We start from the raw sequence: 12,874 nt of genomic DNA on the forward strand, positions 1-12,874 counted from the left end.
ATCTATATAGAGTAAGAGAGACTCCTGGCTCCGCAACTAATTTTTTTGAATATTTAAGTATCATTTTTGTATATATTTTCAAAGGAAGAAAGTAAAAGCAACTTGATTATTTGGTGGAGTGACCAAAGTAAAGATGGCTAAATAAATAAGAAATAGGGTTTGTGCTCTTGGGTTGGACTCAAGTTCGAAGCTCCCACAATGCTCCTAGCTTTTTCATGTGGTGCAGCATATAGTTTTTACAATATTTTAAGTATTATTTTTGGTATATATTCTAAAAGAGTATTAGTTAAACCAATTAAGTGATTTGGTTGAATGGCTTGACGAGGGTTAGTTAGATTAGAAATCACACAGGCTTGGCTTAGTTTGTTCAAATCTTGAGATTTTATTTTCTTTAAGCTTTTTTACAACTTAGCTTATTTTGCAAATTCATGAAAACTTAGTTACATTCGTTTGAAAGATTATGCATGGGAAAACACCGTTAAAAAAGACCGGCATTAGTATTGGTGTTATTTTAACCAATAACAATATTCGTTTTTATATCTTCAATTCAAATGCATGCTTGATTGCTATACGGTGTGTTGGTTTTATAACAGTATTATTACAAGCTAAACCGATATCGTTTAACATGCAACACAAAACCGAATTTGTTGCGCAACGCGCGCGGGAAAAAATCTAGTTCTTATTTAATATCAACTTAGCGTAAAGTTTTAGCAAAGTCAGCTCGGATAGCTAACGTACTAACAACTTAATTTTTTTTTTTTAATTTGGAAGCATCATCAATACCCAAGTTAGCCTCTCTGAGACGAGATACCAATCGCGTATGCTGATTTTAAAATATCAAGGTTGACTCACCCAAGAAATCTTCAAGGAAAAACTCACCACTATGAGAAAACCCTTGAGTAAGGTTTCAAACCTAGACCATAAGATCCTATGTCTTAACTGTCACCTCCATGCTATTAGACCGGAATGTTTAACTCATTTATATCTATATATTTTAATCTTATATATATATATATATATATATATATATATATATATATATATATATATATATACGCTAGTCAGGTGCCCGCGCTATGCAGCGGGGTACGTGCGCAAACCCGATGACGGTGTGTTCGTAACTCGAAATTGGGCACATAACTCGTGCAAAGCCAGTACGTGTGTAACTGACAGTTGAACACACATAACCGGAACCTAAATGCATGTTACATGCAATAAAATGCTTAACCGACATCATGTGTGTAACTCACGTTGATTACTTGTGCGTTACGTGTGTTGGGCGCTTACCAAGGTTGGGTTATGCTCGTTACGTGGTGTTGGACACGTATTTATCGGGTATGGTACGTGTAAACAATGTCATCACGGAACTGATGTCTAAAATGTACAACAATTTCAAATAAATCGATTTTCACACCAACCCGTTTTGACCCGAAACCCATCTGGACCAGACACCGTTTAATTCGAAACCCGTTTCGACCCGATACCCTTTTTACATGACCCATTTCAACCTGAACTCATCCCGACCCGAACCAAATTAACCAGCTTTTGTATTGACATGTTCCGACTTTAATTCATTTTGACCCATGATTCGAACCGCCTGACCTGACCCATTGTCGTTACAAACCGGTAATCACGTAAATGTAATTTTTTTTAAATTAATAAACTCTAGCAATATCATACTCAAATTAAAGAGAATAAAATGTTCGTTTTTATAGAATAATTTTCTTAAAATAATATTAACGTGTGAAAAAGTTATGAACGTTTAAAAGTCGTGGAGATAGCTTGTTTTAAATAAGGGGTAGATGTGTAAGTATTCTATAAATTAACAAAATTTTATTATAGTTAGAGGACTAAAATTGAAACTATTATGTAAGAAACTAAAGTAACTCTACATGTTCATGATGTGCTATAAAGACAACATTACCCTTAAAATTTCTTAAATATATGCATAGCATGTTGTACAATAAGCAACAAGTTAGGTACCTCTTAAAATTTAAGAGGTCCCTAAGTCATGTTTTATATATAGTATAGATATATGTATATATTTAAAAGTTCTATGTTTACTTACCACATTATCTCAAGCCATCTGATTGCTTTATTTGTAAATGATTCTCATGCAATTAACCTAAATTCAAGGGTATAGGTCTCACCAAACCCGTATACCCCTTGAATGGGTTATAATATCTTATTAAACTAAAAATTAACTTCACCAAATATTTGATATGAATATCCTATAAAATGTCGATATACTAAAAATTAATATCCGATTTTTTTCAAAAAAATATTATTTATAATTAAGAAACAATTTTATAGTAAAAAATAAGTTGGTCATGGGTCTCACCAAACCCGTATAACTTTTAAATCGGTTTATAACCTTTCATTTATTTGTGAAACAATTTTATCATTAAATCTTAAGTATATTATTAATTCCTTACGACAAATAAAATTAAAATCCAAAAAATAATGTAATAAAATGACATAATACGAAAGGATAAAACTATAATGTGTATAAATTGATGTTTTCTAAATCAACATATAAAATAAAATGGATACAATTTGCTTCGTTTTTTTAACTTTTAAATTATCTCTTTTAACAAAGTTTCCACATTTTCAATAATTTCCTAAACGAAAATAAAACAACTTTTGCAAACTCAATTTTGTCGAATCGAAATTTAAAGTTTGCAAAAACGGACAACTAAAGTTTTGTTAAAACGGTGCGTGTGATGAAGTGTGCATGGTAAGATTTGGCACGTGTTAATCCAGCCAAGATCCAAAGACTAAAGTAATTAACTTCCTTATCTTCTTAATAAATAGCCCTGCCGACAAGAATAAAGTACATTTTACCCGTTACCTCTTTCAAAATTACATCCGTATGTTTTGGATGGAGCCCTTCGAGATGTTTTGCGTCATGTGGTATCACGTCATCATATACGTTTTTTGGCTAAAAGGAGTGTAGTGGATGAAACATATTCACATCATCTTCTCATTAATATTTTATTATTAGTTTTTAGAGAAATGATCTAAGAAGTTTGGTTTTCCTAAGAAGGCTAGGAAGGAGGGTATTTTAGTCTACTACCTTAATATTGAAACCCACTTAATTTAATTTCAAAAACCCACTTAATTAAAACTCACTTAAGTTTTCACTCATCTCTTACAACTACCACCGCCCACCGCCACCCACAGCCACCACCTTGCCGGAAAAGTCTTCAGAAATTTCGCCGGAAAATAAAACACTATTAAAAACACAATGTAAAAAAACACAATGGAAAAAACACTATGAAAATAAAAACACAATTAAATAACACAATGTAAAAAACACAATGCAAAAAACACTATGAAAAAATAAAACACAATTTTGTAAAACACAATTATGATAAAACACACATTGTAAAATCCCACGAATTTTTTTTTTATTTTTGTAAAGCAATATGGTACTCATATAAAAGATAAAAAACACTCGTTTTTATGGTGAAATTGTTTTGAAAAAAAATGTCGTATAAAAAAGTTATGGACTTTTTAAAATGATGGGGAATTTGACATGTGCCTTGCATGTTGAAAGAGAAAGTCAACAAATGTGTTATCCCTATTATGCCCTTATCCTTGTTTTACACTTGATGATCTTTCTAGTCTAATCTCAACCATTCAATTCTTAAATGAATGGACAAGATTATTTCATATCCTTCCTAGGAAAACTAATTTTCTTATTATAACTCAACCCTTAGTTTTTATATTAAAAAGAAAAAGAAAATAAAGCACCCAATCATCTTCCTCCTTTCCTCCCCATCCGGCGCTGTGTGGGGAACGCCCCCCCCCCCCCCCCTAAGTGGCCTCGAGGGCGGTGTTCTCGGCACTTTTAGGGGCTTTTTGGGTGGGAAAGCGCCCCGCTACACATGGTCTAAAAGTTTCTTAAGTTGAAACAAAATAGCAGTTGGTCTTCTGGTCCAATGAGAATGAGATGATGGTTAAGATTTGAGATCTTAAGGTCTCAGGTTAGAAACCTGACCCAATGAGTTCCTCACAGACTTACAGTAGCAGGTTTCCTCAAGTCTGAACATCAAAATTAGTATGAACGATTAATATTACGTTTCAGGAAGGCCCACGTGATATTAAGAGTGGTTCCAAATGCCATTAAAGAAAAAGTCGAAACAAATGGCATATCTATTTTAGAAATTACACACAAGGATGTGTTATCGTCTAAAATAATAGCGAGTAACAAATGCTTTCAAAATCAAGTTGAACTTGTGAGTTACCACTAGGGTTGGGCACGGTACCGTACCGGTATCAGTATTGAAAATACCGATCCCGATAATCATTAATTCTTGGTACTGGTACCGATACCAAAATATTCGGGACAGTACCGGGATTATACCGGTACCGAAGGTAAAAAATCAGGAAATACGGGTACCGTACCGATCCGAAACTTATAACTTTGATTTCGGTACCGACGATACCAAATCGGTACCGATTTCAGTACTGGTACCAATCGGTACCAGTACCGATTTTGCTCATCCTTAATTACCACTACAAAATTATTGACTTATAAAAACTAATAAAAATCATTATAGTATATAAAACATAATATGATTAAAGAAATACACGTTAAAAATACTCAGATAGTTAACAATTTAATAACAAACAAATGAAATATCATTTATAAGTGTTTTATCAAAAACTAATTTATCAATTTAAAATATAACTTCAATCATAAAATAGTTATTTACGTTTAGAGTAGGTAGGCCCTACAAATCAAATATAAACACACTTCGATTTAAAAAGGTCTATGAATAAAATAAGGATGGGTCCCATATGTTGGTATCACACCCTACTAAAGTAATGAAAGTGATGCAACAACAAATAACTGATTTTAAAATAACAGTTAATACTCATTCAATCATTACTCAATTATTATTTATTTTATTTTTATTTTAACTTTTAAACATGTCTAGCAGTTTTTGAAATTGTTCTAATATTTAAGTAAACCTTTTTGATACTATATTTTAACCTTTCATATTGATTTTGATGTTTCAAACCTGACTCGTCTAAGAACACTATTAAGAAAGATAGGCATCCTTGTTGAAAAACCAAATTAAGTCAATTTTTGAACCAGAGACCTAAAAGATCCCAATCGTTAATCTTTACGTACATGCCATTGGACCAGAAAGTCAATTTTAAAATATTTAAAAATAAAATAGTTCATTTACATGATTAATAAAATATATGAAATACCTAAAATAAACCTAGATGCAATATTTTTTTCGGATTTTTCGATGAATATTTTATGCCAACTCACGTTGCAGTCCGGTAAGACCATTGATGAGTTTCTTCAACATTTCCAAATCTATAGCTATTGCTGGTCCTTCTTGAGTTGAAGAGTTCTAGCTTATCCGCCTCCTATTTTTACTTAAGCTCTAGGCGTTTTTGTCTAGTATTGCTTAAATCTCATAATCTTTTGAGTAATTTATTAAAACATTTTATTGTAGTCGACACTGGACGAGGATACCATTCGTTTTCCTATAACACCCTACTTCCAGACGGAAATGGTGTTCTTCATATGTCGGTTCTTTTTGTTCCTTCATACTCATAATCGGTCTCATTTAAGTCGATATCAACCCAAGAATCGGAACATTTACTTGCAGATTCGATGAATGATGATGTTTTCTAATTGACCCTGTCTAGTCCTAGCTTCAATTAACTGAATTTGATGCCACTTCGAGCTTCCTCGTAGACGCTCCCAAATTTAGATGTATCCAAACGGGCATTTGGTGTTTTAGCTTCATATTGTTCGCTCTTCCGGCTGCAACCGTTAATGAATGTCATTGTATTTTGTACAATTCACACAAATAACGGTCATAATCTGATTTATCGATCATCCCGAAAAACTTTCCCGAATTCTTTGCTAAATTGTATTCATATCTTGAAAGTTTGCTAAAAATTATAATGTTAATAAACCAAAATAGTATTGACTAAATATTTGAAAGAATATTTACCAACTAGCGGGTCCACGGATACTTTATGGCCACGACGTGTGTTTTTTTTGCCATCGACTCGTCGATTATTTTTTCTTATGTAAACGTTTTCAAGGTTGTGATGGCTCTGCTTAGGTCAGTTGTGTCTCGGGTTGTATTTCAGACACAAATACATAATCTTTTTGCCTTTTAACATGCAATGGTTGATACCATTGTCGTTTTGTCGATAAGTATAAGAAGACATTGACATATTAGCTATCATGACAAAAAGATTGACGTTGGTCATCTCATGTTGCTCAAAATACTCCACCTAGGTCGGTATGGTTGGCGTAGTTTGTGTGTTTGGTGCGGTTGTCATGTTTAGACGGGGTTGGTTATGACAACTTTGTTGAAGGGGTCTGTAATTTGGGTTGTATGTTGTCCCCATGGAAGCACTTTAATGACAGTATTGTCTAGGAAAATTAAAAAAAAAATGAGAATAGTAGAAGTAAAATATATGTGTGGTGTGGTGATGTATTGAGTTTACTAGGGTATATACCCGCGTAATGAGAAGAGTAGAAGTAAAATATATGTGTGGTGTGGTGATGTATTGAGTTTACTAGGGTATATACCCGCGTGTCACGCGGGTGGAATAACTTGTCAATGAACATAATTAACTTAAACATCAATTTAAACAAACATAATATTTCTTTAACTATTAAAACTTGATAGATTTACATTATCACTAAACACGTCACCATACCAACCAAAAAGTAGTAGATTTACGTTGTCTTAATATTAAAACTTCCAAATTACAGGAAGTTAATTTGAACATAACAAACATAATAAATTTAAACAACAAATTAAAGCAACACAATACTTCTTCAAACTTTCGGACCAAAACGTTAACCATTTACATTGTCTGTATCTTAAAAGTTAAAAGTTACAATAAGTTAATGTACATCGAACAACCAAAAAACATCAACAAAGGACATAAACATGTACTTTCATATTAAACCACCATCAACTTATTCAAACATTCTACCAAAAGAAAACATTTTGTTTAACCACCTGAAAATATAATCAAACAATAGCATCCAAATTAAATATACCATAATAACATATTTAATAATGAGTAAAATTTGAACATTAATAAAGTTGTTTTTATTAAATTTTTGTTTTTATTAAAACAAAATAACATACAACAACAAACAAAGTAAAATGACAACATAAAATATCATTCTAACTTAAATCACTAAACGAAAAAGATATATCAATAAAACCTTTTTTGGCCGTCATTTTATACCTAACAAATTTGATACTCTTCTAAAACAACCTGTTTTGAAATATTTTCCAAATAGTTACAAAATATAAAAAAAATGGAATTAGTTAACTTTAAAATATTATGAAATTTATTTTGATTTTTGACCAATCTTGCAACAAACTAAAAAATCACTGACATTAATATTTTGTTAAACTTGGAAAACTTGAAAATGTTTTACAATAAATGAATTTTTAAATAACTTTGGAAATATTAAAAAATTTTAAGTTGACTTTGAAAATAGTTAAAGGTGAAAAAATATGATGCAAAATCAATGAAAACATAATATAAACGTATAAGAAATAAATTATCACATATTTTTAATATTTTTTGAAAACATTATGAAGACTTAGACTATCAAATTGTTTGGATGTTATAATTAAAAGATTTATATTTACGTTTAAAAAACTTTTTAGTTAAAATGGATAAAAATATAATACGTATTTATTATATATTATTGAGAAATTTATTGACATTAATATTTTGTGAACACAAATTCAAAAAAAAAAAAATTGAACATACATAACTAAATTTAAAACGGTGAACATAAAAAGAAACTTATGTTTCGATGTGGAATCACATAATCAATTGAATCTACTATATATAATAACAATAAGAAATTAATATGTGATTAATTTAATTTTTGAAATAGAAAGTGGCATTAATATTTTATGAAAAGTTGTCATGTTTAATAATATTCATTAAATCATATGTGTCGTATAATATTTATAATTTGATTAAACGGTTATTTAATTTATGATATATTAAGTATTGATTATTAGAAATTATGTTAATTTAAATATTGTGTTCTAAAATAACGCGGTTATTATTTTAGTATTAGTTAATAATTAATATTCACGTAAATTGAAGTAAGATTACATTACAATTATGGTAAGTATTTTTATTTTAACAATCAGATTTTTGAATATTAAAAAGATAACTTATTCTAGTTAATGTCAAATCACCAAAATTAAAATCAAATCGGTTTTAATTTTACTAATATGACTAATTAATTTATAAATAATTACAAAAAATGAAAATTAAATCGGTTAATTTGGAAACTTCAAAATGTTATGGAAAGATTTTGAAATGAGTTTAAAATTATGGAGAATATTAAAACATTTAACAAATTTGTTGAAAGATTGGTCAATTTCCGAATTTAAAAGGAGTTTAAATATGTTAATTAAAAAGGAGTATAAATTTTGTAGTTTTAAGTTTGAATTTAGTCTTCTATGTAAAGATAGAAATAATTTGAAATATTTTGATTCATGGGAATAATAATATTAATAAATTATGAAAAGTTGTCATGCTTATTAATATTCACTAAATCATATATGACGAATAACATTTATAAATGATGATAAAACGGTTATTTAATTTATGATATATTAACTATTGATTATTAAAAATTATGTCAGTTTGAATATTGTGTTCTAAAATAACACGGTTATTATTTTAGTATTAATTAATAATTAATATTCACGTAAATTAAAGTAAGATTGCATTACAATTATGGCAAGTATTTTTAGTTTGACAGTCAGTTTTTATAATATTAAAATGATAACTTATTCTAGTTAATGCCAAATCATAAAAATTAAAAATCAAATATGTTCTAATTTTACTAATATGACTAATTAATTTAGAAATAATTACAAATCAAATCAGTTACTTTGAAAACCTAAAAATATTATGGAAATATTTTGAAATGAGTTTAAAATTATGGAGAGTTTTTAAAACCTTTAAAAATTTGTTGAAAGATTGGTCAATTTCGGAATTTAAAAGAAGTTTAAATATCTTGTAATTAAAATCATGAAAACTTTATAACTTATTTATTGGGTTTTCCATATATAACGTATTGGGAAAATTCCCAAAATAGCCCTTTTAGGAGAGAGAAAATTAAAAATAACCCTAAATTTCAACATATTCCTAAAATAGCCCATTAAATTTGGACTGAGGAGACGAGATCTGAAAAAATCCTCCGGCCAATAAAATTTAGACAAATGTCAAAATCCGACGGGATTTTTAAAAATATTGGGGGACCAGTCCATATTTTCTATTAAAAGTTATTGAAATTAAACAGTCTTTGCCGACGGTCTTCTAATGTTTCCTAACGGGTCCCCACAACTTCCAAAAACATGGAAAAATGTGTCTTCAAATTTAGTCTTTCAAGACGCATTTAGGGTGAATTTGTACCAAGAAGATCATAAATTTATAAATATTGAGGGATCCCTCTATATTTTTGAACTAAAATTTATATTCCAAAGCGTTCTTGCCAGACGGGTTATTTAAGTTTCTTATCTCAACCCTATATATTTTGAACTCATGGAAAAATGTGCCATTAAATTTTGTCTTTCAAGACACTTACTTGAAAATTTTGAACTAAGGGGATCATATTTTTGAAAATATTGAGGTACCCGTCCATATTCTTCGCAAAATCTTAATATTAAAAAGTTGTATTGCCAGACGGGTTATTTAAATTTTTTATCTCGACCCTATATTTTTAAACTCATGGAAAAATGTGCCATTAAACTTTATCTTTCAAGACACTTACTTGAAAATTTTGAACTAAGGGGATCATATTTTTTAAAATATTGAGGTACCCGTCCATATATTCACAAAATGTTAATATTAACAAACTCATCATTTTCCAGCAGCGTGCATAACTGAACAATGTACTCGTTTCTGAACGTTGAGATTATGTTGCCGTCATAATATGATCCAACGAACCCGGGACCCATATCCATAACCTCCACTTGATCACCCCTCTTAAACTTTATGATTTGATTCAAGAGTTAGAATTTGATGAAAATATGTGAATGAATGAGGATTGATGAAGATGATAGATATAATGTAAATATGAATGGACAAGTAAGAATATACTAAATACTCGTCTCCTTCGTACAAATTATAAATATTCGTATCTTGAAAGACAAATTTTAATGCACATTTTTCCATGAGTTCAAAATATATAGGGTCGCGATAAAAAACTTAAAAAACTCGTCTGGCAAGACAACTTTTAATATTAACATTTTGTGAATATATGGACGGGTACCTCAATAAATTTTAGTTCAAAAATATGGAGGGATCCCTCAATATTTATAAATTTATGATCTTCTTGGTACAAATTCACCCAAAATGCGTCTTGAAAGACTGAATTTGAAGACACATTTTCCCATGTTTTTGGAAGTTGTGGGGACCCGTTAGGAAACATTAGAAGACAGTCGGCAAAGACTGTTTAATTTCAATAACTTTTAATAGAAAATATGGACTGGTCCTCCAATATTTTTAAAAAACCCGTCGGATTTTGACACTTGTCTAAATTTTATTGGCCGGAGGATTTTTTTCAGATCTCGTCTCCTCAGTCCAAATTTAATGTGCTATTTTAGGAATATGTTGAAATTTAGGGTTATTTTTAATTTTCTCTCTCCTAAAAGGGCCATTTTGGGAATTTTCCCTAACGTAATTGGTTATATATAAAAAATATAATTTATCTTATAATATAATAACATAATAATGTTTTAAGTCAAATATATTGAAATATAAAAATGGTAAGGTGTAAATTTTATTATTTTTGTCAAAATAAGATGCAACAACTAATTAGAAAAGGTAATGAATTAATAATAACAAAATTACTAAAATTATAATAATTAGTATAAATTATCATTAATAAATAGATAAATATAAGATACAAAAATAAAGTTTTTTTTAACACATCGGTTCTTATTAAAATATATTAAATGGACAAAAACCAACAACTATATATGATTGATTATATAAAAATCAAATAAAATACATGAATTGTGAAAAATACATAAATACATGAATAATAACAAAAATATACATCAATATTAAACAAAAAATAAGATATCTTATCAACAAATCTTTAACCCATAAAATTAGCTATATCAAGTTGGGAACATAACCTGAAATGAGAAAATTAAATATTAATATTCGTTTTACAAATAATAAATTTTAATCGTGGTAATGTTACATGTTATGAAATATTTACCCAGTAATTCATAAAATTCAACTTTAATCTAAATTTGGAAATTTATAAATTTTAAATTACATCGTTTTAGAAATAATAAATTTTAGTGATGGTAATTTTAGACATTATGGATATTTGTTTAATCAACATTTAAAAAGTTCAACTTAAAGTTAAAATCAACTTTAATGTTTGACCAGACAATTTAAAAATGTTTGACCAACTTAAACGTTTGACCAATAATTAAATAAAAAAATCAAATTTAATTTAAATTTGGAAATTTAAACTTTTTAAATCTAATAGTTTTGAAAATAATAAATTGTAATGATGGTAAATTTAGACGTTATGGAATATTGACCAACCATTTACAAATTTCAACTTTAACTTAAATTTGGAATTTAAAATTCGAAATTGTAATCGTTTTAAAAATAAAAAAATTAGTCGCGATAATGCTACATGTTATGGAATGTTAGACCACTGATTTACTATTTATTATTGGCCTTACCGGAAAAAGAATAATGATAATGTCCATAGATGAAACTTTTTATTTAGAACCTAGAAGAACAACATGTGAAAGAAGAAAAACAGGAAAAATATAAAACTTCAAGTAAATATAAAACAACTATTGTTATAGGTATAACACATGAACGGAAAAACTTACCGAAAAAACGTAAAAACGTAGAAATATTAGCTTCATCGTCGTTTTTTATTTAGAACCTAAACTGATTTTAAAAAAAATCAGTTAACAATGAAAACAAAGACAAAAAGATTAGATCTACAATAACCGGAAGAAAACATGATGTTGATGGAAAAAGATATAACCTTGCCGAAAAATCATATAACATTGTTGGCCATTAGAGTATAATATATAACCTTACCGGAAAACGATTAATTTCGATCTACATTACCGGAATATAGAAGATGGTGGATGGTGGAGTTAGTAAGCCGAGAGAGATAGGGAGAGAAAGATAGAGATTAAATAAAAACAAAAACGGAAAACAAAAATCTTACTGGAAAACCGTAATAACTTCAAAATATCAATTCAATCTTGGATTTTGATATACAATCTAAAGAGATTATTATAAAATCATATAACAATTAAAATAAATATAAAACCATTTCAGAAAACCTTGTCGGAAAAAGACATTACCTTGCCAGAAAATCAAATAACATTGTTGGCCATTAGAGTATAATATATAACCTTACCGGAAAATGATTAATCCCGATTTACATTACCGGAATATAGAAGATGGTGGATGGTGGAGTTAGTAAGTCGAGAAAAAGAGAGAGAGATTAAAATGATTTTGGTGGAAAATATTAAGGTTTAAATAAGGTTTTTGGTGTTTGGTCAACATGACACATGGCAGAATATTAGAGCACATGAAAATGGAAATATGGTGACTGGATTGTACATATGGACAGCCTAGAAGAAGACCATGTGTCCACATTGTATTTCTTTAATAATATTTAAAGATATTGGTGATGTATTGAGTAAAATATATGTGTGGTGTGGTGATGTATTGAGTTTATATTGGTGAAACTCACAAACTGAAGTAGTTGCAACATTCAAAAATTATTTGGAAAGTTTAAAAAATTGTCCATTCACAAACTAGCTTTAACTAC

The sequence above is a fragment of the Bidens hawaiensis genome, unplaced genomic scaffold (genome assembly GCF_021521415.1).
Source record: "Bidens hawaiensis isolate Kalapana, Puna unplaced genomic scaffold, B.hawaiensis_p1.1 tig00036020_1, whole genome shotgun sequence".
NCBI lineage: Eukaryota > Viridiplantae > Streptophyta > Magnoliopsida > Asterales > Asteraceae > Bidens > Bidens hawaiensis.